The sequence below is a fragment of the Lissotriton helveticus genome, chromosome 7, assembly GCF_964261635.1.
Source record: "Lissotriton helveticus chromosome 7, aLisHel1.1, whole genome shotgun sequence".
In the NCBI taxonomy this organism is placed as follows: Eukaryota; Metazoa; Chordata; class Amphibia; order Caudata; family Salamandridae; genus Lissotriton; species Lissotriton helveticus.
In genome coordinates this window covers 1,479,103,032-1,479,130,017 of record NC_136068.1, presented here as the reverse complement: position 1 = coordinate 1,479,130,017, position 26,986 = coordinate 1,479,103,032, and the positions used below count along the sequence as shown (strand labels likewise).

Sequence of the window (26,986 nt, the reverse complement as noted above, 5' to 3'; positions counted from 1 at the left end):
AGGAATAGAGATTATGTAGCTATCTAACTTAATGTTTTTGTTTGCTATTTAGGGTATTTTCCATTGAAAATTCTTTCTTGGAGCTGGAACAAAGGGCTAGAAGGCCTGACAAAGGTTCCAGAGTTTAGTTGAACATACCAAAAAGCAATGGCCGGCTAATCAGATACTTTTTACTGCACTGGAATAGTTAGTAAATTAGCAGCGTTCCACTGTGGACATCTATTTAATGGCTTCCTAACAAAAGCAGGGGCCATCTATAGAGAAATCTATAGACAGACAGTAAATAGCCTTGAACTGGACAAGTAAAGGGATTCAGTGAAGTTTCGGAAGGCGATAGCAAGCATGAAAAATTCTACAAACACGCCTCCATGACGCAATTCTACGAACATGCCTCCACAACGCCGGGATCCAAGAGAAGGCCCTGGACTGGACCACCTCCTTCCTCTCCAGCAGAACACAGAGCATCCGCCTCCCCCCCCCTTCGGCTCCAAAGCCACAGAGATCATCTGCGGCGTACCCCAGGGCTCATCCCTCAGCCCAACACTGTTTAACATCTATATGGCACCGCTGGCCCACGTCGCCCAACTGCACGACCTCCACATCATCTCTTACGCCGATGACACCCAGCTGACCCTCTCCCTCACCAAAGACCCCCACACCGCCAAAACCAACCTCCATGAAGAAAGGAAGGCAGTCACAGAATGGATGAGGAACAGCAGACTGAAGCTGAACTCTGACAAGACGGAGGTCCTCATCTTCGGATCCACCCTTTCGGCCTGGGACGACACCTGGTGGCCGACCGCACTGGGAACAGCTCCAACACCCACCCAACCTAGGGGTCATACTTGACTCCACCCACTCCATGACTAAGCAGGTCAACGCCGTCTCCTCCTCCTGCTTCAACACCCTCCGCATGCTCCGCAAGATCTACAAGTGGATCTCACCAAAACAGAAGAACGGTCACCCAAGCCCTCGTCAGCAGCAGGTTGGACTAAGGAAAAGCCCTGTATGCAGGAGCCTCGGCCAAACTCCTGAAGCGGCTTCAACGCATCCAGAATGCTTCTGCACGCCTGATCCTCGACATCCCTCGCTGCAGCCACATCACATCCCACCTGAGAGACATGCACTGTGTCCCCGTCAACAAGAGGATAACCTTCAAGCTCCTCACCCACGCACACAAGGCACAACACCGACCCGCATACCTCAACAGACTCTGCTTCTACATCCCCACCCGCCAGCTCCACTTCGCTGCCCTCGCCACAGTCCCCCGCATCCGAGGAGCGACCTCCAGGGGTAGATAGTTCTCTCACCTCGCCGCCAAGACCTGGAACACCCTCCCCATCCACCTACAGCAGACCCAAGACCTGCTGACCTTCAGAAGACTCCTCAAGACCTGGCTTTTCGAACAGTAGCAGCATTCCCCACCTACCAGCGCCTTGAGACCCTCACGGGTAAGTAGTGCGCTTTACAAATGCTATGATTGATTGGACGCTTTATTAATTTGGTGAGGTACTGCATTTTGAATAAAATGAACTTTGTATGTTAGAAATTATGAGGCACCCAAAATTGAGGCAAGACCTCATGAGAGTATATATGGCCTATCTTTTACTATTGTCCTTCAGAAAAAGTAGGGATATTTTGTGTTGCTAATAACGGACACCGAAACTTTAAAAAAAAGTGCACTTTTTTGTCTGATTTTGCATGGAAAGTTTCAGGGTGGTCCGTCAAGCAGGGGTCAAGAAAAAAAGGAGGTGGTCCCATAACGCAACATCGCCATGCATTTTCCATGGACTTCTTGAAGAAGCGCTACCGCAAAACTGCTGAACAGAATTACACCAAATTTGGACAGAAGCTTGACCCTGGTCAGCACATTTTTGCGATTTAGTGTACATACATTCTCAATTTGTTGGAGAAAGTTACCCCTTCCATGGTGGGCGTGAGCGTCGGACGGCCGGGGGCCATCCAATTTGCGCACGCGTCAAATTCGCCCTCACTGCGGGGGAATTTGACACGCATTGAAGAGGTTAAGGCCTAAAAATAATTGTATATCTAGACGGTCGGGTCCACAAAAGGCTTGCAAGTGTCTTGCGGGAGCGCCAATCTACGAATAGAGCATTTTTATTTGCCCAATGAGATTCTTTCCCCTTGGGCCATTTAGCTCTAGTGGGAGTCAGACTCTTGCGGGAGCGAGCGCTTTGATCGGCTGCCAGCAACATTTGTTGGCAGCCATTACAGGACTCAAGGACTTTGGCCCCTGTCCTGGATTTTATTTTAAATTATATAAAGGTGCAGGGTAGGGATACCCTGCCTCTCCTAGGCCCAGTGGGCGGAATCCAGTAGACCCCCCGGCCAAAACTGGACAGAAAAAATGAAAATAGCCCACAGCTGCTTTAAGGGGAGATAGGTGCGTGGCCCTCTTCCCCTGAGCTGCTATCGACCCAGAGGACTCTATGCCCAAGGCCCAATTTAACTATGAGGAAGGGGGGCACAGCCACCCCCCTTCCCTGAGTAGTTTTCTGCCCCGGACACCCCATCCCTAGGGCCGTATTTACTTATAATGGAAGAGGGTCCTGTGGGAACCCTCTACAAGCCGTATTCGTCCCCCAGGGCCCAAAGTATTTTTCTAAGGGGAGGGGGGATGCGCAGTCCCGCTCCCTGAGCTTTTAATGACCCAGGAGACCCAAAGCCCTGCGACTGGTTCACTTGTTGTGTCCCGGGGAGCACTCCCTGCACCCCCCTTCCCGAGACAGTGGTTTACCCTGCCCGCATCAGCACATGAAGGGAAACGTCTGATGGGAGCATTTTCAAATCTTGCACCAAACAGGAGCAAACAAAGTCTCCGCCCAGCGGGCTGGAGCTTAAAATATGCTCCTGCCAGCTGGGAGCAGACTTGTATTCTGTTTCTCTGTCCGCAATGATGAGGTGAAGGGAAAGAAACCAGGACTGCTCACACCCAGAGGGAGCAGCATAAATTGAAAGAGTTCCTCAAATACCACCCTTCTGCACACATTAATAGTAAGGACTTCGCTTATGCTAGCAAATGGGGCTGTCTGTTCTACATAGTGCTGAAAACCTTGACTGTCAACCACAAAGCAAACAATGGAGTTACATGATCAGGTCACCTTGCAGAATATCCCTCCGTCATGGGAGAGTTTGACACTAGTTGCCATTTACCAGAATCTTAAAGGCTGAATTAACTTCCTATAGATGGAAATCATTCATACTCTTGCACAGCATCAAATAATAAGCTATACAAACAAAATTCTTTTTAAATTGCTAAAGAAAGATTCCTAACCCATAACAATTACAAACCAAACACCCAGATGTGCAGCAATGCTCCACCTACACTTGTGAACTTCTGCAGGATATCTGCATGCTGGGTATGAGGACTTTTTCAATAACCCTACCACTTCTGTTATAGATGCAGAAGCCAAACTAAGGATTCTAGAATATATGGACTGGCAAGTGAGGAAGACAACTGCTACAAGGTTTAAATATAGGGCGGGTGGACAGTCACAGAGCTGGTAGAAGGGAAATCAAATCGGTAACAACCTACTTTTTTCAACTGCTGGAAACTCCAGATCCGTAGAAGATCGAAAATCCTAGGCCAGAAAAAAAACACTGGGAAGAACCCCTATGCCCCGAAGTTCTGTTTCTGGTGATGGAGCCGATTCTGAACCAAAACAATTGTTTACTAGCTGTAACCGACTGTTTAGGATGAACTTGAAACAAATTTGGTTCAAAGAATATAGGTTGCAATTTTAGGTCTGGGCTTTCATATCACAATTTATCCACTTCCGAGTTTTAAATAAAATCTTTAATTAACGCTTCTAAAATCCCTATTTGATATAGAACTTGGATCGAGGGTTTCTGTAATACTATCAGATAGAGCTCATTTGAGCTTTCAGTGCACTTTAACACAACCACAATAATCGTTACAGATTAGCTAAAATCAGAACCTTCCTTTTTTTTTTTTAGAAGAATGTACCTTTGCAAACACTAGAGTTCACTGTGTTGTTAAGCACTCTATTTCATTTCAGTTAGGTCTGCACTATACCATATACACTTGAATGCTAAAGGTTTCTGCAATTTTATCAAGAAGCATTTTTTTCATGTTCCTGCAGGCACTAATCCAAATTACAAAGAATACTCAGGGAGGGTGAGGGAGTTTATATAAGGGGTATAAATGGGTCTGTATACAAGGGACACTACAGCACCCTATAGAAAATACACTGGGATGAAAAAGAGAAGGGTCCCACTAAGCCTGGGCAGTGAAATTCGCTCCGCTCTTGGAATTTGCGTAGTTTTGTGCACTCCGCGTTATGCTAAGCTCGCAGAGTTCTGAAAAACTCTGCATAGTGGAGTTTTCTTCCTCGCTCTCATTAGTCAAGTTGGCGATCGCGAGCGAGGAAAATCCACCTCCCGGCGAGATTTTTCTTCATTAGCGATCATCAACAAAGTTGGTGAACACGGAAAATCAACCTCCCGGTCAGATTTCCCACTGCGAGTGGTCGCATATGCTCGCGACCACTCGCGTTGAGAAATCACCGTTCGAGTTGAGAAAGTGGTTGCTCGAGTAAAAATCTACTCGAAGGCCAGAAAGGAAGTAGCGCCTCGCTTGCGTTGTGCATGGTGCCGTTCGCGATGACTGAACAGTGCGGACAAGCACCTGGCACTGAAAGTCACCACGAACCGCATTTATAGAACGCACTCCGCTGCTCACTGAGCTTTGCGTAGCGGAGGTTTTTTTTGCACTATGCAGAGTTTCGCGTAGCAGAACTCCGTCCAGTCTTAGGTTCCACCCCATGGACAGGAGCCCCCTCGCAGCCATCGCACGCCAACACAACCTCAACATCATCTCCTACGCCGACGACACCCAGCTGATCCTCTCCCTGACCAACGACCCCGCCGCCGCCAGAGCCAACCTTCACGAAGGGATGAAAGACGTAGCCGAGTGGATGACGACCAGCCGCCTGAAACTGAACTCAGACAAGACGGAAGTCCTCATCCTGGGTTCCTCGCCGTCCGCCTGGGACGACTCCTGGTGGCCCCCCGCCCTGGGCAGCGCACCCAAACCGACAGACCACGCACGCAACCTGGGCTTCATCCTGGACTCCTCCCTCACCATGACCAGACAAGTCAACGCCGTCTCCTCGTCATGCTTCAACATCCTGCGCATGCTACGGAAGATCTTCCGGTGGATCCCCACCGAGACAAGGAAGACGTCACCCAGGCACTCGTCACCAGCCAACTGGACTACGGCAACGCCCTCTACGCCGGAACCACCGCCAAGCTCCAGAAGAGACTCCAGCGGATCCAGAACGCCTCAGCCAGACTCATCCTCGACATCCCACGACACAGCCACATCTCCGGACATCTGAGATACCTGCACTGGCTCCCCGTCAACAAAAGAATCACCTTCCGCCTCCTTACCCACGCACACAAAGCCCTACACGATCAAGGCCCCAGCTACCTCAACAACCGCATCAACTTCCACGTTCCCAAACGACATCTCCGATCAGCCAGCCACGCCCTCGCCACCGTCCCCCGCATCCGGAGAACGACAGCGGGAGGAAGGTCCTTCTCCCACCTGGCCGCCAAGACCTGGAACTCCCTTCCGACCGACCTGCGCCTGACCCAAGACCACCTCTCCTTCAGGAAGAAGCTCAAGACCTGGCTGTTCGAGCAGTAGCAGCTCTCTCCCCCCCCCCCCCCCCTAGCGCCTTGAGACCCTCCGGGTAAGTAGTGCGCTATATAAATGTCTGTGATTGATTGATTGATTGATTGACTGAGTGGGAAGTGGATGTGCGTTGCAGGGACAAGGAGAAGTACATGGGTTACTGTGAGGGTTGACACAGTAGGTGACAAATCGCATTGTACAAAGCAATGGCAGTCTAACATCCATATTACTGGAAATACAAGGAACAAAGTGACTAGCAATGTCAGACTCTTTGGACACTGTATAGTCCATGAGAAGGCGCTACATGCATATGGCCAATCATCCAACTTAGACATGGCTGAGTTCAAAGATACTTCACAAATAGTAAAAACTATGATCCGATATGAGGAGCATGCTTTATTGCACATCACAGAGGGAATGCAAAATGATGGCACAGAATAGCCTGCATGTTATCAGCCAATGCGTTGGGCAGGATATGCTTTTTAATGGTTCCTTTGTCGTCCTCTGTGGCCAGCTGAAAATCCTGCTGTACACTCAAAAATGAAGGACCAGGTGGCTAGCAGCCGTGAGATATGGCTGCTGCCTAGAGGAGCTCTCACCCATCCACGACATAATAGCAGCTTAATCACCGTCCAGACCCGAATGTCCTGAGTAAAGTCGGGGTTGAAGCCCGGTTGAACCCCCCCTTCCGTATTGCGACCTGGGAACCCGTGAGCGGCCGAGGATATGAGGAACAGGCATGCGTCTGGAGCTGTGCGGTGACAGCAATGTGGCGGCGCGGACCGGAGGAGAGGAAACGATTTGCCCGGAATGAGCCTCCAGCGCGATTCTAGACGGGGCTAAGGACGTCCGCGACAGGAGCAAGTAAGGTGGTGGGGTCCGGCGGAGGGAAACATCTTGTGCAGTGCAGCCCTGACAGACAGTGGAGCAGCTCTACACTAACTGCGGAGCCGGGGACTGCAATACTCGAGTCCCCGGCTTTGAGGCCTTCTTGCTGCAATCGGGGCGAGCTGGAGGAGAGGTGCTGACTTTCTCCCCCCCCCAAAGAATTAAACAGTACACCGCCGCTCTCCTAGTGAAGAAGAGGAGGTGGGCGGGCGGCGAAGTGGCTGGACAACTCGGAAGTGCGGCATCTGAACCCCGGCGGTGTACAAACACGCGCGCACCCTGGAGGCATATTGGCGATACCCCGGACATGGGAAGGCGCTAGACGAAGGGCACTATCAAGGAGGACTCACAGAGAGACGGGTACAGGGCCGATGGCTGGGACATACCTCCCACCCCCCCCCTCGCCCAAGCAGAAGCGAGAGGGGTGCTGAAGGGCGAGTCAGTGGAGACTCTAACATCTGAGAAGCTGTAGGGCCCAAGGACAAACCATACCGGAGTACAGGAACTTGGAAGAACGTGCCCCATCCCCCTTCCCACCCCCCTCCTAGTCATAGAGGGTGACCTGAACTACACGGCTCAGTTTCAAATATATGCGAAGGAGTAAATGCACGACGATTGCGACACCTGGTGAGAGGAAACCCTGGGGCTCCGGCTCTCGAGCCTGTATGCGACTCTGGGTGGTGATCAACCCGCAACACGTACTGACGCAGGAAGAAAGTATTGGAGTGGTGGGAGCATTTAGTGGTGGCCGAAGGATCCTAGGATAAGCAACCCCATTATCAAGAATTTGCAAGGGATCTGGCAACTAACAACACCACTGACTTACCAGTACACAATACCTGTCCTGGGATCATCCAAGATGGCGGCAGGGGGTAAGGGGTCCAGAGCCAACGCCCAGAAACAGCTTGCGAAATACGCCTGGACCAAAAATGGAGAAAAGAGTGACTCACCTAGCAAGGAGAAAGATGGCCTGGGTGTGGGACCGCCGCATGTCAAAGAGCCGACTCTACATGATGTTATGGCGGCTATAGGCGGAATTCGCGCCTCGGTGGACTCCGCTACGGTGGAGGTGTCACTACTTCGAGCGGATTTCAGGAAAATGGATGAGAAGGTCCAAGAGTTAAAGATTGTGACGGAAGCATTACAAACAGACACCTCGGAGCTGCAGAGTCAAATGCTTGAGATGAAGAAAAAGCAAGATAGGATGGAGCAGCAACTTGATGATTATGAAGGAAGGGCCCGACGGAACAACATTCGAATACTAGGTGTTCCGGAAAAAACAGAAGGGCCTACAGCGGATCTGTATGGCGAGGAACTAATCACAAAACACCTGAAGCCGAAATCACTGTCTAACTACTTTTCTGTAGAACGTGCTCATAGAGTGCCGGGAGGCAGACCAAAAGTGGGTGCGCCCCCAAGGCCATTGATTGCCAGGGTATTTAATTACCGTGACAGACATCATTTTGCAAACATCCAGGACTGCTCCCCCACTGAAAATTGATAACTACGAGGTGCAGTTCTTTCCTGATTTTACGGCTAAGGTTCAAGCCCAAAGGCGGAGTTTTCAGGCAGTTAAGAGGGAACTGAGAGACGGTGAAGTGAAATACTCGATGTTTTTTCCTGCGCGGCTACGAGTGGAGTCGGAGGGCAAATTTTGGTTCTTCGACTCGCCTGAGGCAGTCTTGGATTGAATGGAGGGATGGACAACAGTGGAACATCGAAGGAGGAACCGCCCTGGCAGGCACGAGACGCCTAAGGACAATCGATCGGACGTGCCGGGTACAGAAGCGGGCTTGGAATCTAGCGGATTGGAGGAACAGGATTAACCTATCACAAGACTGAACTGCGATGTCCCACTCTACATAGGATGCGCAAGTAGAGGGTCGGGGGAGGGACGTATGGTTGATGGTTAATATTAATGTTGCAACTACTTAGAGATGTTCGGGGTGAATGATGTGATTTATGTGCTGAATAGATCCATGTCATATGATACTGTTTGACCTTAATTCTTCAAGGGCGGTGGTGATTATATTTAGGAAATTTGTGGAACCATGGTTGGGGGAGGGTTGAATTCCCCTGCATTTCTAGCATAGTTAATGGGGCGAGAAGAGCTCTGCTAAGTTTGGGGGTGGGTACTTTTGAATCCACAGGCAGAGTAGCAATGTGGGGTTGGGGGGGGAGTTAGTGGGGTTGGGGGGGTGGAGGGGGACGGGGACAGAAATTGTTGTTCTTGCCATGAAGAGGCCTTAATGAACACACTTGTAGCAATCACTTTTATAGACAGGCTTTGTAACACAGATCACTTGTCATGTGGGTTTTTTTCTTTTTGTTCTTGTTTTAGTGATGGATTTCTTGCTGATGTTGATGTTGTTTTCTGTATGATGCTCATAACAATGTGGACTTTATCTTCGACCTGCGCTGTGATGTTTGTATTTCTGACCAATGGTAGTTGATAGTGAATCGATGCTCTCTATACTCACCTGCAATGTTAATGGACTGGGGGATAGAATTAAGAGGGGAATAGTACAACAATACCTAAAAAGGCAGTCCCCAGATTTGGTTCTCCTACAGGAAACCCACCTGGTTGGCAATAAAAGTAAGGCCCTTAATAGGTGGGGTTATAGACTTATTGTGCATGCAGACTACACTACTGGCTCCAGAGGCACGTGCATACTGGTTCGGAAAAACGTTCCATTGATTGTACTTAATACGCGGTCAGATGCCGCAGGACGGTTTGCTGTAGTTGAGGCTCAATGGGAGGGAAGGGCATTGAATATTGTATCGAGCTATTTACCACCAGCACTAGGTAAAGATGCCTTTGTAGAACTAGGTCGAGTGCCCACGAATCTTAGAGATGGAGCCTTGATATTGGGGGGAGACTAGAACATGACGATGAATGATTTCACAGATAGACGCCCAGTACGACAAAATATGAGACCAACCGAACTAATGGCTGACTTTACCACGGCAATGGGACTCACAGACGTGGGGCGTGAGATACAGGATGACCCTATAGATTTCACATATTTCTCCAGTGTGCATGGCAGCCTTTCCCGGATCGATTACTTTTTAACGTATGCAGCCTCGGTGGGTAACTTTAGGAGGCCTAAGACATACTCTAGGGGCCTATCAGATCACTCCCCCGTAGGGATAGATTTCATACATGGAGCCAAGCAGCAGAGACGTACCAAAGTCATTAACCCATGGATACTTAAAATCCCTGACATATCAAGCAAACTGGATACTTTTTGGAGGAAAACTTAGATCTGTAGATTCAGCACAGACAATTTGGGAGACATTTAAAGTAGGTATAAAGGGACACGCTCTTTCACTGAAAAATGGATATGTAGCAAAGCGACAGGGGATAATGACCCAGCTAGAGACTGAACTTAAGACCTTGAATCAGAATATGCGATCCACCCCTCGGAAGAGTCGCTACACACACTGACGCTTAAAAGGGAAGAATATAAGCTAAAAGCTCGGGAACAAATGATGGCGACACAGACAACTACTCATCACAGACTGTACGAGCTAGGAGACAGGGCAGGAAAAACGTTGACCTGGCTGGAGAAGAAAGAGCAGGGTGCGAGGTGGGTGCATAGACTGCAGAAGCCTAGGGGAGACATGGTGTCCTCCCCGGCAGACAGACATTTGCGGATCATTTTGAGAAATTATACTCTCCCTCAGCGGTATATACGGCTGAGGAGTCACGCCAACTCTTAGAGGAATTTGTGCGGCCTACGATATTGGCTGCGGATAGGGAATCCTTAGAGGTAGATCTTTCGGATGATGAAATCAGAGCGGCCATAAGTCGGATAAAATCAGGAAAGGCTATGGGGCCCAACGGTACCCCAGTGGAATTTCTGAAAGTGACAGCCGCTCAAATGGTCCCACATTTGAAAGCCATGTACCAAGAAAGTTGGGAAAAGGGTACCCTTCCGCCGGATCAGAGGCTGGCAAGTATAGTAGTTATCCATAAAACGGGTAAGCCGGTGGAGGAATGTCGTTCCTATAGACCGATATCATTAATCAACGTGGAGGCAAAGGTCCTAGCGAAAGTACTGGCCACGTGCTTGGGGACTGTGATATCCTCCCTAGTGCATCCCGATCAGTTCGGTTTTATGCCGGGTAGAAATACAGCCCTTAATATCCGTCGTTTACATAACGTGTTGGCCCGACAGGTATTTCTGGAAGAGGACACGGCTATATTGTCCTTAGGCGCTTCTATGGCCTTCGATTCAATTGAATGGTCCTACATGTTTGAGGTACTAGTCAGAACAGGATTGGGCCCAAAATTCCTGAAGTGGGTACGACTGCTCTACACAGACATAGCTGGACAAGTGAGAGTGAACAACTTCACGTCTAGGCAGTTTTCTCTTCGTAGGGGTACTAGACAAGGCTGCCCTCTGTCCCAGTTATTATTTGTACTGATGTTGGAACCCCTGGCGGCTTGGGTACGGAAAGATGTCATGACCAGAGGGCTGAGATGGTCCCCGGAATATGAGGACAGAATATCATTATATGTTGACGACATAGTACTATACCTGGCGTATCCCTATAGATCCATTCGAGTGGTCTTAGACATCTTTATTAATTTTGGAAAGTATTCAGGGTATGCTATCAATTGGGACAAGTCAGTACTGTATATGCTCCACGGACAGGTTCCCAGTCTCCCTAAAGATTGTGCGTTGATGATTGCGACAGATGGTTTTAAATACCTAGGGATCTTCGTCACACCAGATTCGGCTCTTTTCTATAAGAGCAATTTGGCGTCACTACTAGCGCGGCTGCGAGCGGACGTCCAACATTGGAGGTCCCTCCCCCTGTCATTGATTGGTCGGGCGGCACTCTTCAAAATGCTTGCCCTTCCTCGCTTTCTGTATATTCTACAGAATAGCCCGACTAAAGTTCCTGATACCTTTTTTTGTGGCTGTGGAGGGGTAGCTACGTACACTATTGTGGGATGGAAGAGCCCCCAGAATAGCGCTCCAAAAATTGACGAAAGGGTGGTACGATGGAGGAATTGCGCTACCCGATGTACGGTTGTACTATTGGGCCTCGCAGCTGGTTACGGTAAATAGATGGAAGTATACCCTACCAAATGATCTGGCGTGTGCCCTGGATAGATATCAAATGGAAAGAGCTGGCTACCTTGAGGCGCTTTATTCATCCCTACGAAACAGGAAGCTTGTAGGCCCCACCCAACATACGTTGCAAATATGGAGACTGGCTAACTCCCGTCTGGGTTGGTCAAATAGACTCACTCAGATGACACCGCTGTGGTCTGCACAAAAACTCGGCATGCTCGGGCGTCATCCAGGGTTTGACAAATGGGACATGATTGGTATCTCAACGGTAGGAGATCTGATTAAGAAGGGTAAGATCCTTCGGTTCGAGGGGCTACAGAAAACATACCAGTTGGCTCCAGGCGAAGTTTTTCGATACCTACAAATCAGACACGCATTAATGGCAGCATTTCCTAGCTGTGAGGGTATACCAGAATACTCCCCTTTGGAAGATCGTCTATTAGACGGACAATTGCATGCCAAGGCAATCTCCCTCACATATAGAAAGCTCAGTAACAATATGCCAGATACCTTTGGGCACCTTAGAGAGAAATGGGAAAGAGAACTAGGCCCAATGGAAGAGGAGGACTGGAGGCAAGCATCGATGTCTCCGAGAGAGGCTGTCATCACACTTAGGTATCGCCTTATACAGCTCCGTATACTGCATCGTTCATATTTGACTGGAATTACTCTGGCAAGAATCGGGTCTAGGCCGGATGGCCTGTGTTTTAAAGGGTGTGGGCAGACAGCTAGTTTCTATCACATGATTTGGGAATGTCCTATGGTACAAAACAGATGGGACATGATTGTGACACATCTGCGATCTGCTCTTGGTAAGACAGTCACGCTGACGCCACGACTGGGTTTGTTAAACATACGGGATGCTACAGACCTTACGGAGACGGAACAACAGTTTGCAACGTTAGGATTTACTCTATTTAATAGAGAACTAGCTAGGGGATGGGGTAGCGCCAGGCTGCCAGGGGTTGCAATATGGAGTAGGGAATTGGATAAATGTATGGTGGCCGAGAAAGAAGTATTTATTGCGCGTGGGTGTCCAAAGATATGGGATAAGAAATGAGCTAAATGGAATTTATACAGAGGTGAACTATGTGTGTCCCCATCGGTGGACTTAGAAATGCGGAGGGTTAGTGAGAGAGAGAGCAAGAAATGTAATGAATCCTTGTATTTAATATGTTGGTCACTGCAAAGTTCATTATGATTGATAATATGAAACAAATGTATCGATGTCAATGGTCTGTCACTACTGCCAAGTTTAAATTAAAAACAATGTTTAAAAAAAAAAAAATGAAGGACCAGGTCCACATACTATCTAAAACAGTAGCAGTGTTAGGAAATTTCCATCCGTTCTTTCATGCCTAGACCGGTCCCTCAAACTGTCTTACAGTTTAGTTTACTTGAGCCTGTAACTAAATTCACCTCCTCACTTACGCTTGCCTCAAGTTATGAGAGAGTGCATTAAAGTAGCCATCTTCATATATTACGTACACATTACAGAGTTTTATTTACTATTACAAAGTCCTTTGTTTTAGCTCTTCTAATAACACTGGTTCCATTTAATATATTTACACAAATTTGGAACACAATTACAATGCTTTGCTTAGTTTTGGTGTATCAAGTTTCCTGCAAGTTCACAAGGCGGGAATAAAAGTTGGTAGCCACTAACAAACGTGTTTTACATCTAAGGTCTTCTACAAATTACTCTCTCTCCACTACAGCAAAATTTGCTGAAAAGAAATAAACCAAACTTTAAACGCCACTACAGCAAAATTTGCTGAAAAGAAATAAACCAAACTTTATACGCCACTACACCTTTCCTCATAACAGATCCTTTTTAGTTTTTTCTGCAACAACACATGCTTGCAAGATAGATTTATACAGCACAGGGCTTGCACCCTTCCCCCCACTGCGTACTATTCGCTGGCTTTATTGTCACTCTTATTTGCTGCCTTCTAATTGACCAGGGTGTGCTGGCTTTTTTTCCCCCTGCTTTCAGCTGAAGCATGGACCAAGTAGTGATTGTTGGTTTTATACTGATCGTGCTGAGTTTGAAGCGCTACTTTTATTTTTTCTTCTTCCCGATCGTCCTTGATGAACTGTTTGCCATTTGTAATTATGTTGTGCTTTACGACAGGCCCTTCTAATAAGCCCATTTGTCCTTGGGCAACGTGGAATAACTTCCAAATATATGTTCAGTAAGACATGGGTGAAACTGAATTCTTAATGTGATAGTACTTTTTTCCAAATTACTTTTTTTTTTCCTTACACACAAGGAAATGAACTGATTTGTTCAGAATCACAGGGGTGTTTTGCCGAAACCTAACAAGCATTGGCAAAGCGAATAGATATCACCTTTGAGACTACTTACTCTTCCATTGCCTTTTCTTCATGCTGTGCAGCTTGGGCATTGACAATTTTGGTAATGATTTGTAGCCATGCTGTATAACAACGTGAATGCTGTACAGCATGGCTAAAAATAATTTGAAAAAGAATGATGCATCCATTGTTAATGCTCTTTAAAAAGAATTGTTTAAGCACATTAGTCTTGACTGCATCATAGTGCTTTTAAAATGTGTTTTAGCCATGCTGCCAAGCATCCATGGTGCTGTACAGCAGGACTACAAAAACTTGCTAAAGTCAATAGATCTCAAAGGCAAAACATATTGGCTTGGCCAATGCTGCTTGTGTTTTGGTTTAAATCTGATCAGTATTTTTTTTATTACTGTGTTATGGATGGTAAATTTAAAAACTAAATTAATTTGAATGACTGAGGAAACCTTTTTTCTCTTCCTTCCACTGTGGATCCACAACAGAAATGTGAATTCTCGCAATCTTCCTTGCTGACCACTACTCAAAATGTTTGCAGTATCTGCCATTCATTACACGAGGTTTGTGAACCATAAACGTGTGCAATTCTAGCATTGCAGTAATAACTATGTAGGGCAAGCCTCCATCAATGCCAGAGAGCATGTGGGTATCCTGTAGTGGTAGATACTATGCATGTCACTACTGCCGACTTGGTAAGCAGCAGAGGTCGCAAACAATGTCGAGCACAACAAACGTGAGCGGAAGCACAAGACCTTTTCTTAGGGTATCCAGGCAGTCAGTGGTTACGGAGCCTCTACAATAACACTTCAGGCAGTTTTCCCACTGGTACTGTAAGACCTCCAACTGGATGATCAAGTATTCTACCTTTAACACTTGTTTTGTTTCACATTGTGATGTGTTCAAGGAGCCACGGTTCGTTCAAGAAGGCAAGTAACACTAACAGCCAGGTCTCGCACGCCTCAATAATAGCTGTTCTTCCAGAAGCTTTCAATGCTTCTCAATAAGGAGTTTCAACTCTGGAGGAAGTTCAAGGAGCTTATGCTGACAGTACCTAGGATTAGGATTTCAAAATCAGTGCACACTATAGGAGACAACATTGTTCCATACAAGTGGGGATCACTATTTAAAGATAAAAAAAACGCATTTAGGAACTTCACACATGACAATGAAGAGGTAATTTATAAACGCACACAAAATAAAGGGGGGGGGGGGAGATCAATCGCCTCTTCCTTACTCCCTTTTCAATGACCACAGACTTGCAAACAAAGAGGAAAATGAGGCAGTACAATCGGATATCAGAACTACAACCTCAAGGAAAATTACAATTAAATGCCATCACCCACTAATAGTGGCCTGCGTGGGCGTGCTACATTGCTGCACATACCTTGAGAGGTTGTCATTCTGATATAAAACTTTACATACTCCATTTCCTTTGAGTGCAAGAGGGAGGTAATTTATAAGACATCTCCTTACAGACAATACATTTTAGAGAATGGATCTGCTCAACACTGTAGACCACTCCGTCCATATTAATACACCAGAAATGCCCAGAATCTACATTTCACTTATACATCACCTACAGGCTAATGATGCTCATCTCTAGCTTTTTCTCCCTCCTTAGCACTTAGCTTATATCACTAATTACCTCAATGGTAAGCCGGTCATGCATGCTGAACTCTATCGAAATGGAGTTTACTTATTTACCTGTATCCACCAGAAACAGAAGTATGATATGATATGATAAAGGGAATTTATAGAGCGCGCGTTCACCAGAGGTTTCTTGGCGCTGAGTGCAGGGCGGAGGTGCACAGCAGTGTGTGGAATTAGTTGTAGGCTAGGGAGAAAAGCCAGGTCTTAAGTGACTTCCTGACTGGGCATAGGAAGGAAGAAGGCGGAGTTCTGGGGGAGGGAGTTCCAGAAGAGTGGGGCTTGGGACGAAAATCTCAGGCCACCATGCCTCTTGCGCCTGAAGGAGCAGGGGGACAGGAGATTGGAACAGGAGGGGCGTAGCACGCGGGAAGGGACATAACGGTGGATTCGGGAGGAGATGAAGGAGGGACCCTGGGAGGAGAGGGCTTTGTGGATCAGGTGGCCCAATTTAAAAAGGCTGCGCTGGGCCACCGGGAGCCAATGGAGGTTCCTAAGAAGGGGTTTGGTATGACTGAACTTGGGCTGGTCATGGATAAGCCTGGCTGCTTGATTCTGGACGAGTTGGAGTCGATGGGATTGGTACGCGGGTATACCGACATACAAAGAATTAGCATAGTCAATGCGGAACATAACTAGTCCCAGGATGACCTGGACGAGAGCTTCACGTGACAACAGTCTGCTAATTTTCCTAATACGGCGCAGGTGGTAAAAGCAGACAGACCACCGAATTGATTTGAGCCCTCATAGTAAGGTCGTTTCTGAAGGTAATGCAGAGGCTCTTGACCGAGTTGACAGGGATAGAGGTGAGCCAAGAGAGAGGGGCCAAAAAGTGGAGTTCCACGGGTTACCTGGAGCCCCCGTAAGGACCAGCTCAGTCTTGTCGGGGTTAAGTTTAAGCTGGTTTGCGTTCATTCAACTGCTGATGAAGGACATGGTGGATTGAACGTTCTCAATTGAGGAGGAGGAGGGGTAAATGTTGAAAATGAGCTGCAGGTCATCGGCATAGTTGAAAATAACTACTGATCTTCGCTGAAGTTCGAAGATTAGGGGAAGAATGTACAGGTTGAATAAAAGAGGGGAGAGGGAGGAGCCCTGAGGGACTCCACAGGTGAGACGGTTACCTACCGAGGTGAAGGGGGGAGACAGCTTGGAATCGGTCTTGGAGAAAGGAGGCGATCCATCTCAACGGTGGGCCCCGGATGCCGGCGCTCTTGACCCGGTCGAGGAGAACGGCATGGTCGATGGTATCGAATGCCGCCGACAGATCCAGGAACACCAGTGCCTGTGAGGTGTTCTGATCAGCTCCCTTTCTAAGCTCATCATGGACGGCCAGGGTAATGGACTCAGTGGAGTGTTGAGGCCTAAAGCCGGCTTGGTGGGGGTCCAAGTAGTGGGTGGCTTCCACAAATGTGCTTAGGCAATTTGCCACAAAGGCCTCCAGGATTTTACCCAGGTAGGGATGGAGTGAAATTGGGCGAAAGTTGCATAATGCCCCAGGATTGGAGCCTACCTTTTTAAGAATGGGTGAAACCACAGCAGCTTTGAAGGAATTGTGGACTACGCCGGAGGTGAGGGAGTTGTTCAGGAGGGAAGAGGGGGAGGGGAGGGGATGGTGAGGAAAATTTCCCGGGCAATGTGAGGAGGGCAGCTGTCCCGCGGAGAGCCGGAACGAACTTTCTTGAAGAGGGACAAGAAAGCCTCTTCAGTGATCAAAGGGAAGTTGGAGAAAAGGACAGAGTTACAGGGTGCGCCATTAAAATGAGGGGTTGATAGGGCCTTGGGGATACTAGTTTTGATTTTGGTGATATTTTCAATAAAATAGCTGTTAAGGGAGTCGCAGAGGGATTGTGATGGCAGGGGTTTGATAGTGACACAATCAGGTTTCACAAGTTCGTCCACGATTAAGAAGATGGCTTTAGATTTACAGGTCTAGTTCAAGTTTTTAGCAGAAAAGTGTTCGGTTTTGGCTAGGAGGATGGCTGCCTTGTATTTTTGTAAGGCCGTAAGAAAGGTGGATTTTTTGAGGGGACAATAGTCCAGTCGCCACTTGCGCTCAGTTTGACGCAGCACGAGTTTCATGTCTTTGAGGTCCTTGGTGAACCAGAGCTGGCCGTCGCGGGGCCGCTTTTTCTTGAGTTTTTTCAAAGGAGCAAAGATATCTGTACCCTGGGCCAGCCAGTAGTTGAGATCCTCAGCCTGTGTGTGGAGTGAGGGTTCTGGGCATTGGGAGGTGCGGGGCAAAGCAGAGGTGAGGGATGCACAGAGGGTAGGGATGTCCACCCGCCTCCAATTCCTGACCATGATAGGCTCAGTTGTGGGAGCTTTGGTTGTGGTGGGTTTGATAATGGAGAAAGAGATAAAGAAGTGGTCAGACCAGGCACAGGAGGAAATCTGGAGATCGGTGATGTCCATGTTTAAGCTCCAGACCTGGTCCAAGGTGTGTCCTTTGATGTGGGTGGCCACTTTGATGTGCTCAGTGAAATTCAGGCCGCTTAGAGATTCCGTGAAGCGTGTCGAGCAGACGCTCTCGCGCACGTCGTGGGCCAGTAATTGAAGTCCCCTATGATGAGGATTTTGGCATGATTTATTGCTAGCTCTGCTGTCAAACTACTGAAGAGCTGGAGAAAATATGGCGAATGGGCAGGTGGCCTATAGATAAGGGCACATGTTAAGGGGAGACTTTTGGAGTAGAGTTTGAACAGCAAGATGTCAGCGGAAGGGATTTTAGGGATAGTGAGGAATGTGAATTTGTGAGAATGAGCGATGATGGCTGCTACTCCCAGCCCTCCCTACCTTGCCTTCTGGCCTGTTTGCCTGAAGAATATAGTAGTTGTCAGGGATGGCGGCGAGAAGTCTGGCATGGACTCAGATGAGACATGTTTCGGATAGGAGCAAGATGTCAGGTCTGACGGAATCTAAAAGACGAAAAATATCGAGCTGGTGCTTAACTAATGAGCGAGTATTTAGATACCATATGGAGAGATGGTCATGGTTCATTCTGAGGGAAAGGGGGGTTATAGGGTGTGGGGCTCGTGGGGGGGGGGGGGTGAGGGGAAGGGACCATGGGAGGGGTAAGGGAAAGTATGCAGCATGTGGTCTGAATCCTTATTGACTACAGTCATCTCTGCCCTGTGTCAAGTACTGAACATATGCAAAATCTACCATCTCATTGCTACATAGTTGAAGATATTTCCAAACCCTTCAGGAATGCCATAATGACTACTTTAACAGCCTTTTGATAAGGGTGTCACAATATTCCCTCTCACCCCGGCCAAGAACAATTGTGCCACATTCACATCCAATCTTCAAGGGTACACTCACCCCTCACCCCTGACAATACTGATAGGCAATCCATGAAACATGTAGCCCTTTCCACATTATTAACACTCAATTTTAAAGCAATCCATTGTACAATAACTCAAAGCAGCTCCCAAAAACAGTAATCTTGGGAAGTTGGACCAAGTGAGTAAAGAAAACCACCATATTAACAGAGTTCAGAATGTTGTACAAAAGGCACTAAGACACAATGTGACTTAATGATGAACTGATATGCACTGATTTTAATCAGAGGAAACAAAAATCTCATACAATCAAGGTCTTATCTCAGAGACTGTCCATGTAATAGGAATGGTTATAGCACTTTTTAGGTCTCGCGTCAGCGAAAGACCTATTGCTGCCCACCTAGCTCGGAAGGGACCACAGACCGGGGCACGAGCGCCGATTGCACCTCGTGGACGCGCATGCCCCGCCTCCCGAGCCGTGCACATCTCAGTCAGTCAGCCATGCCTCTCAGTCGCGCGCGCACACACACACATGCACACACACGCGCACACACACACACACACGTCCCAAGCCCCACTTACCGTATCAGTGGCCTCAGCCGCCACTCCTTCTGCTGCCACCGGTCCTCTGCCATCCACTCCGTGGGCGCGGGCTTCTCCGAAAGACAAAAGTCCCGCCCCAGACAGCCGTGAGCGTGCACATCCCGAAACCGGAAGTTCGGGAATGTTCCCGAAACCGGAAGTTCGGGAGCTTGCACGCTCACGGCTTGTTCTTCATATCCGGTAGTATACCACACGCAGCATTCAGAGGCTTAAACTTAGATCTGCTTCCCATATTCCATCACTCCTGATATGGTGAATGAACATTGGGTCGCTCATTGGAGAGCGGAAGGAGCTTACCTTGGGCTGAGACTTCAAAGTACTTGCGTTTCACCATTTCTTTATATGTTTGAAGCAAAGTCTGGACGGCACTGCTGAATTCATAGGAGTAAATCTCACTGAAGTGTTAAAAGTCTGCCTGCGTGACTCAAACCCAATAGAAGAGGTGAAGCAACACTACCTGGCTTTTAGAAAAATCAATCCACTAATCAGCAAATATGGCCGTCATTCCCAAATGCAGCTGCACGATCCATCATCGGAAACCGCGCCGTCTGCATCTCATAAGGACATTAGATGTGACAAATACACTAAAGGCCCCACTCAAATCGGGCCCCACTCAAATCACAGCCTCCTGCCAGCGCAATCTCCCGCACAATAATCTGTTTAAATTGGACAAAAACCTACTAGGTAAGAAGTGTTCAACTTTCCACTCTTTAGTAAAGCCACAGGAGGCGAGACGATTTAGACCTGTCAATCACGCTGTCACAACAAGTGCAAGGCAGGAGCCGAGCGGAGAAATCATTGCAAAAAAAGGTATTCTGTGACCGCCTGCCACTAGGCTCCCCATTCTTACAAATTCACCTAGAATTCTAAACACGATAAATATACTTTTTCATAAAGCAGAGTGGCCCCGATGACACAGATTAATGCCTTTATTGAATGACTTGATACACACTTGCTATTAAGTTACTTTGAATCCGGTATCGGCTGATAAACTGCAGCAGTGCCTGCCAATTACAGAACACCTACAGTCCGCAATTCATTTCTGCTGTCTGTTTTTTGGGACGTTCACGTGGCTGGAAGTTGGCTGCCTTTTTCGGTCACTTTCCTGTGCTGAAGAATGGATGACGTCCTTGTGACCTTGGTAGCCGCCTATGTTTTATACGTTGCTAATCTCAGTGCATTATCACAGAACATGCGTAAGGCAATACAAGATAAATACATCCTCAATTCACGTTATGAAGTGTAAAGTCGTCATTACAGGTTGTCAGGACCTTGTCAAAGTGCACGAAATAGCTCGACATGGCCTGCGTCCCGTATCAGAAGGGAGGTGTTGCATTTATTTTAAGGGATTTTTTCCATTTACCCCATGACAGAAATTTATCACAGTAATGTCAAAAGTAGGTTGCCAAGTCTTTACAGGCTTACAGGGGGATCCGTCCTAGGAAGCCGCCTTGATGCAGCAAAAGCGTCACGAGTAAAGCAATACAAATGTGGTTAAATGGCACATCCAGAGCCCCTTTTAGTCGTCGGCAGCAGCTGGCAGACACCGCACAACCGCAGGCTGCAAAAGCAGATGACATCAAATTCATGAATTAAGCTGCAATAAAAATGCAAGGGCACACTCAAAGGCACAGATCTGAAACCGAGCACAGCAGCGTTTCAACTATATGCAGTGTGTGTAAAATGTGCTATCTGATAAGCAAGGGACCCAAATCTCAACTTTGAGAATCACTCCGGAAACTGGTGTAGTTTGTTAAATGCCCTAATAATATTTGGGTGATTATTAATATCAACTTCAAGAAGCAACGCTAGCAGTTATCTGACAAAACGGATTATTTATGAAAGGGGATACAAGAAAAAAGTACATGACATGTGGGTACATACGTGTTTGTTTGTACACTTTTCCAGCTAGACCAGGTAAAATGTACGATTTACAGAAGATCATGGGAAGTCCGTCAGAAAAGGGGTTTCTACATGAATCTGGAGTAGGGGAGATATATGCAAGACTCTAACATGAGAGTCTTCTCCGACATAATATACATAGACCAAGTCTCACCAAACAACCCGGACCTTTTTATTTAGGTTTTGCCTGCACATCACTTGCGCTGTGCTTGTGAAATCTATTGTATTTTAAGTAAATCTTAAAAGGGGCTTACATCCTGCCCTTACTTTTGATTGGTTCTTGTGCTTGCCACTTACTTTCCCCGTTTCTATTGGCTGTAGCATAGTATTTACTGTTCCTCGTGTACTTCCCTCATCAGTGTCCCAGGGACTAAGTACTGTTCATCAGACTTGTGTTCTGTTTTTTTAAATATATATATTTTTTAATCTTTTGCATGCACAGCACTTGCCCTGTGCTGGTTTTGTCTGACCTCAACCCTTTAACTAATCTCCTGTGGCTGCATGTATTTCATGAGCAAGTTTGTTTCCCAACCCCCTCCAGCTGTTCATTCTTTTATTTTATCAATTTAAGATAATGCGAAGGTAGAGTGCTTTACATGAACACCAGTTGAATTAAGTGATTTGTTGAGAATTACAGGATGTTGAGCCTACTGCTGAGACTCAAGCCCTGTTCCCAAGTTTTAAGCTCCATGCTCTAACCCTTACGATACATTCTCTGCTTGAATCGAGGAGATCTGCATTTAAGATGGCTGCCACCCCTTTGGAATGAACAATTATAAGACATGTTCATTATTCATTCCAAAGCAGTACAAGCCATCTTTTTGTAATCATTTTTTTTACTTGCTTCCACACGCATAGGAGTGTAGTATTTGCACAGTATTGACTTTCAATTTGAAAGTCGTTTGTTGATGTATGCTGGGCCGTTGTTATGTAGAGCTTTGTGTGCATGTTTGAGGAGCTTGAATGTTATCCTCTTGTTGATGAGCCAGTGCAGGTCTCTCAGGTGGGGTGTGATGTGGCTGCGGGGGAATGTTGAGGATCAGACGTGCCGAGGTATTTTGGATGTGTTGCAGTCTTCCCAGGAGCTTCGCTGACGTTCCTGCATGACTGTTCTTCTAGTATCGGTGGGGTTCCACTTGAAGATCCTGCGGAGCATTCGGAGGGTGTTGAAGCAGGATGAGGAGACTGCTTTAACCTGTTTAGTCATGGAGAGGGTGGAGCCGAGGATGACCAGTGCAGTCGGCCACCAGGAGTAGTCCCAGGCCAAAGGGGTGGATCCAAGGATGAGGACCTTCGTCTTGTCCGAGTTCAGCTTCAATCGGCTGTTCCTCATCCATTCGGCAATTGCCTTCATACCTTCGTGGAGGTTGGTTTTGGCAGTGTGAGCGTCTTTGGTGAGGCAGAGGATCAGCTGTGTGTCATCGGCGTAGGAGATGATGTTGAGGTCGTGGTGTCAGGCGACGTGGGAGAGGGGTGCCATGTAGATGTTGAACAGCGTCAGGCTATGGGGTACGCCGCAGATGATCTCGTGGCACTGGAGCGGAAGGGGGGGGGGAGGCTGACGCTCTTGGTTCTGCCGGAGGGGAAGGATGTGGTCCAGTCCAGGGCCTTATCTTGGATTCCGGCGTCGTGGAACTGGTACGTAGTGTGTGGTGGCAGACCGTGTCGAATGCGGCTGACAGGTCCAGGAGGATGAGGGCAGCTGTTTCTCCATTGTCAAGCAGGGACCTGATGTCATCGGTGGCGGCAATGAGGGTCACAGTCAAGAACCGCAGGTGAGAGGGGAAGGAAATCAGGAAGCTCCAACATATGTACTGTATGTTCCAGGCAATTAGAAGACAATCAATGATGGTTCTGAAATATCTGTTGCAACAATGAATTGGTGAATGAATGTTTTAAATTGCTTGCACTGTACAACATATATAGGGAATCAAGATACAGCAGGCGGAATACGCTGAAGGGAGAGGGACACACATATAACATACAAAGATAATTTATGTGAATAGCTGGAGAGAATGCTGTGAAGATTCAATATCCTGTCAATTCAATAAATCTTTATTCGGTAAGTAAAATCACCATAAAAGAATACAGATCAAAAAAAAATGATCAATTTCATGAATAATAATAATACAGAGTTGTATTCATAAAAACAAAGAGCACATAAAACAATTAATCAGGTCTTGTTTTCCTAGTCCTGTCAATTTCTCACAAAATCCAATAAGGCATTGGAGCAAGGACTTAGGATCATATTGTAACTACAGCAGGCTGTAGGACTTTTTCCTTTTTTTCCCTTAATGTAAGGGATGAGCAGAATGTTAATTACCTTCATGATGTATATGCTTTCATTCACAAAACGAAGCATGTTATCTTCAATCTAGTCTCTCATTGTCCTGACTCTCCAATCTCAGTTTGAAACCATGTGAAAAGTACCACACAAATGGTGATCAGTGACATTATTTGATCGCAGAAATTCTTCCTGGTCTTCAGATTTATCCCAGCTATCTTATGCCCTTTACCACTGAGTAGAATTCACCTGTTGCTTACATTCCCCCATTTGTTACTAGATCAAACAGAGTTTATGAGCTAATCATTCTATGAATGGCTCCAGCATATGCCTTATACTTTGTAAAATAATCAAAGTAGTGATAGGTTTAAGACATGGTGACAAGTAAATTGTGGGGTTAAAAAAAAAGCTTTAAAAAAGGGTCACAATCTCTGCCCGGGTGGTTGCATAACCTGAGTCCTGAGACCATCCTCCATTACTTGACACTTTTCCCAACTTCCAATTTCTTAATATTGGAGCTGCTTTTTAGGTCTCGCGTCAGTGAAAGACCTATTGCTGCCCACCTAGCTCGGAAGGGACCACAGACCAGGGCACGAGCGCCGATTGCACCTCGTGGACGCGCATGCCCCGCCTCCCGAGCCGTGCACATCTCAGTCAGAGTCAGCCATGCCTCTCAGTCGCGCGCGCGCACACACACACACACATGCGCACACACACACACACATGCACACACACGCACACACACGCGCACACACACACAACCACACGCACACACACACACGTCCCAAGCCCCACTTACCGTATCAGTGGCCTCAGCCGCCACTCCTTCTGCTGCCACCGGTCCTCTGCCATCCACTCTGTGGGCGCGGGCTTCTCCGAAAGACAAAAGTCCAGCCCCACGACAGCCGTGAGCGTGCACATCCCAAAACCGGAAGTTCGGGAATGTTCCCGAAACCGGAAGTTCGGGAGTGTGCACGCTCACGGCTTGTTCTTCATATCCGGTACCACACGCAGCATTCAGAGGCTTAAACTTAGATCTGCTTCCCATATTCCATCACTCCTGATATGGTGAATGAACATTGGGTCGCTCATTGGAGAGCGGAAGGAGCTTACCTTGGGCTGAGTCAGGGCGCTTTAAAGGGTGTCTTGGACTAACGGGACGTACACTGAACTCGGGAGTACAGCGTCAGAGCTCCTTCGGCTTGTTCTGGTGAGATCCCTGCGCGTCCCTCCGACTTACAGACTCAGCTGCAGGACAATGAAGGGTCTTCTAATAAAATGAACATCTCACTTCTGACAACAATATTTTGAATTTGATGCTGACTCCCTCAAATTGTGCTTTAAATACAAATAGGTCAACAGTGTGAATTGTGCATAAATTAAAGTTGTAATAGAAACGAATAGAGGTTTAGATTCTGACATTGTTGTGTTTTATTTTGCCTTTGACCAATCCAGCTTTAATTTGTAAACAAATTCCAGTTTCATGTCTCTGTTATACGGCAATATAATAGTTCTCTCGAGCAGAGGGAATGCATTTTGTTTTGTTATTTGTTACTGGTTCTTACACGGAAGTGTCAAAGGAAGAATAAGAAATATAAAATGCATGATCGTTTTCTACATTTCCATCAAGGCCTGTGAAAAGGAATTGCCCTACGATGTTAAAGAGTCATACCGCATGTGTCCCAGCACAGGAAGTGCCAGTATACTGAATAATGAACATATAGCGCCCTCTGGGGGAATGTCCTATGGTTGCTCTCACCTCTACTCTGAAAGTACCACCGCTCAAACCTATTATTTAAAAGCCAGTAGAGGAATCCACTTTTGGTTAAAGAGAATGTGAAATAAGAACGTTTGGACCGACACAAAGCTGACTGTGTAAATATGCCCTGTATACGGAGTGCGGATTCTGTTAAATTCATTTTACAAGTGTAAGGGTCTGCATTAGAATGTAGACATTTTGACTCCTGCCGCTGGAGTATGGGCTCTTGGTGGGTTGGCACATTGCTCGAAGTTCTATTCATTCTGCAACCCATGAATTGCACAAACAACAAGCTAATGAAAGTAATGCTTGCATTAATCTTAGCCACTATCAATCATTCTGTGTCACATTCCAGACCTTCGTTCTTTTGTCCACCGTGCCATGATAGAGAAGGCTGGACTGAGAATGAAACTCGGCCCTGTCAAAATGTTTCACATCAGCCCTGCCCCCTCCTTCTCTTGCTCCCATCTCTCTGTCCCTCTCGCTTTCCATCCATCCTCTCTCTCTCCCCCCGCCATCCTCATTTGCCTGCTGTAATTAACCTTGGGGAGCTGGAGAAAGTGACAGACAAAACTGATTCCAGTGCCTCCAAGGGAAGTACTTATTGGAAAAAACGACCAGTCCTTCCCTGATTCTAGACAGAGACCCATCTTCTGAAAATCAGTCTAGTTCCTGCTCAATAGGAACAGTCCAGTCCGAATTGCCAGGCCAGGCCCCCTCCAGTTGCGAACATAAGCAACCCCAGACTAGTTTGGTCTCATCAGTGAGGTATTGTTTGAGTCCTGTGACACAGTGACACAGGACTCCGGTCTGCATAGCCCTATGCCACTGAGGACGTCTGCTGCAAAAACAACAAGGTAATGGAAGGAATGCTTGAATTCAAATTCAAATATGCTTTATTCAATCACTAGTATCATCAAAGCAATGGGCAACAAACATACAAAGAATTAAAATTATACAATGATTTGCATCAAGTTAAAACATGATTAAACTAGATTTTTGGATTGCTAAATTCATAAGAGATTGTATGTAAAAAGAAGGATACTAGTAAAGGAGGTAAGTCCTCTGTTTTAAAAAGACATGCATTCCTCCCAAAGATTCAAAACTAGTGAACTCTTCAAAATATTGCAATAAATGTAAGAGAGGGGAGGAACTGCCATTATTGCTTGTCACTCGGCATATTAGAGCCTTTCAAAGCTTTATGTCTGATAATCCAGGCGTGACTCAAAAACTTAGCCACCCCACAAGTAACAAGCATTTGCAATGCAATAGGTCTCGCAGTTGTGAGAGTTTGAGCTATTGGCATTTTAAATGCCAGTGCCTTTTATTTATGTATTGGTTTTTAAAACATAAATAAAAGGCATTGTCATTTACAATGCCAATATCTTAAACTCTCGCAAATGCGAGACCTATTGCATTGCAAATGCTTGTTACAAGATATAGCTATAGATACATGGAGGGAGAGAATTCACTTCTGGCATCAAGTGCAACAGGATGAATCACAAGTAGGTAGAAATTAACCAA

The 26,986-nt window shown here is 46.9% G+C and overlaps 1 protein-coding gene across 16 annotated transcripts in view; it reads right to left on the bottom strand.

Annotated features, from left to right (window-relative positions):
- Nucleotides 1-26,986, bottom strand: part of EPN1 (epsin 1) — a 533,434-nt gene that overhangs the window by 431,308 nt on the left and 75,140 nt on the right. The window lies entirely within an intron of this gene.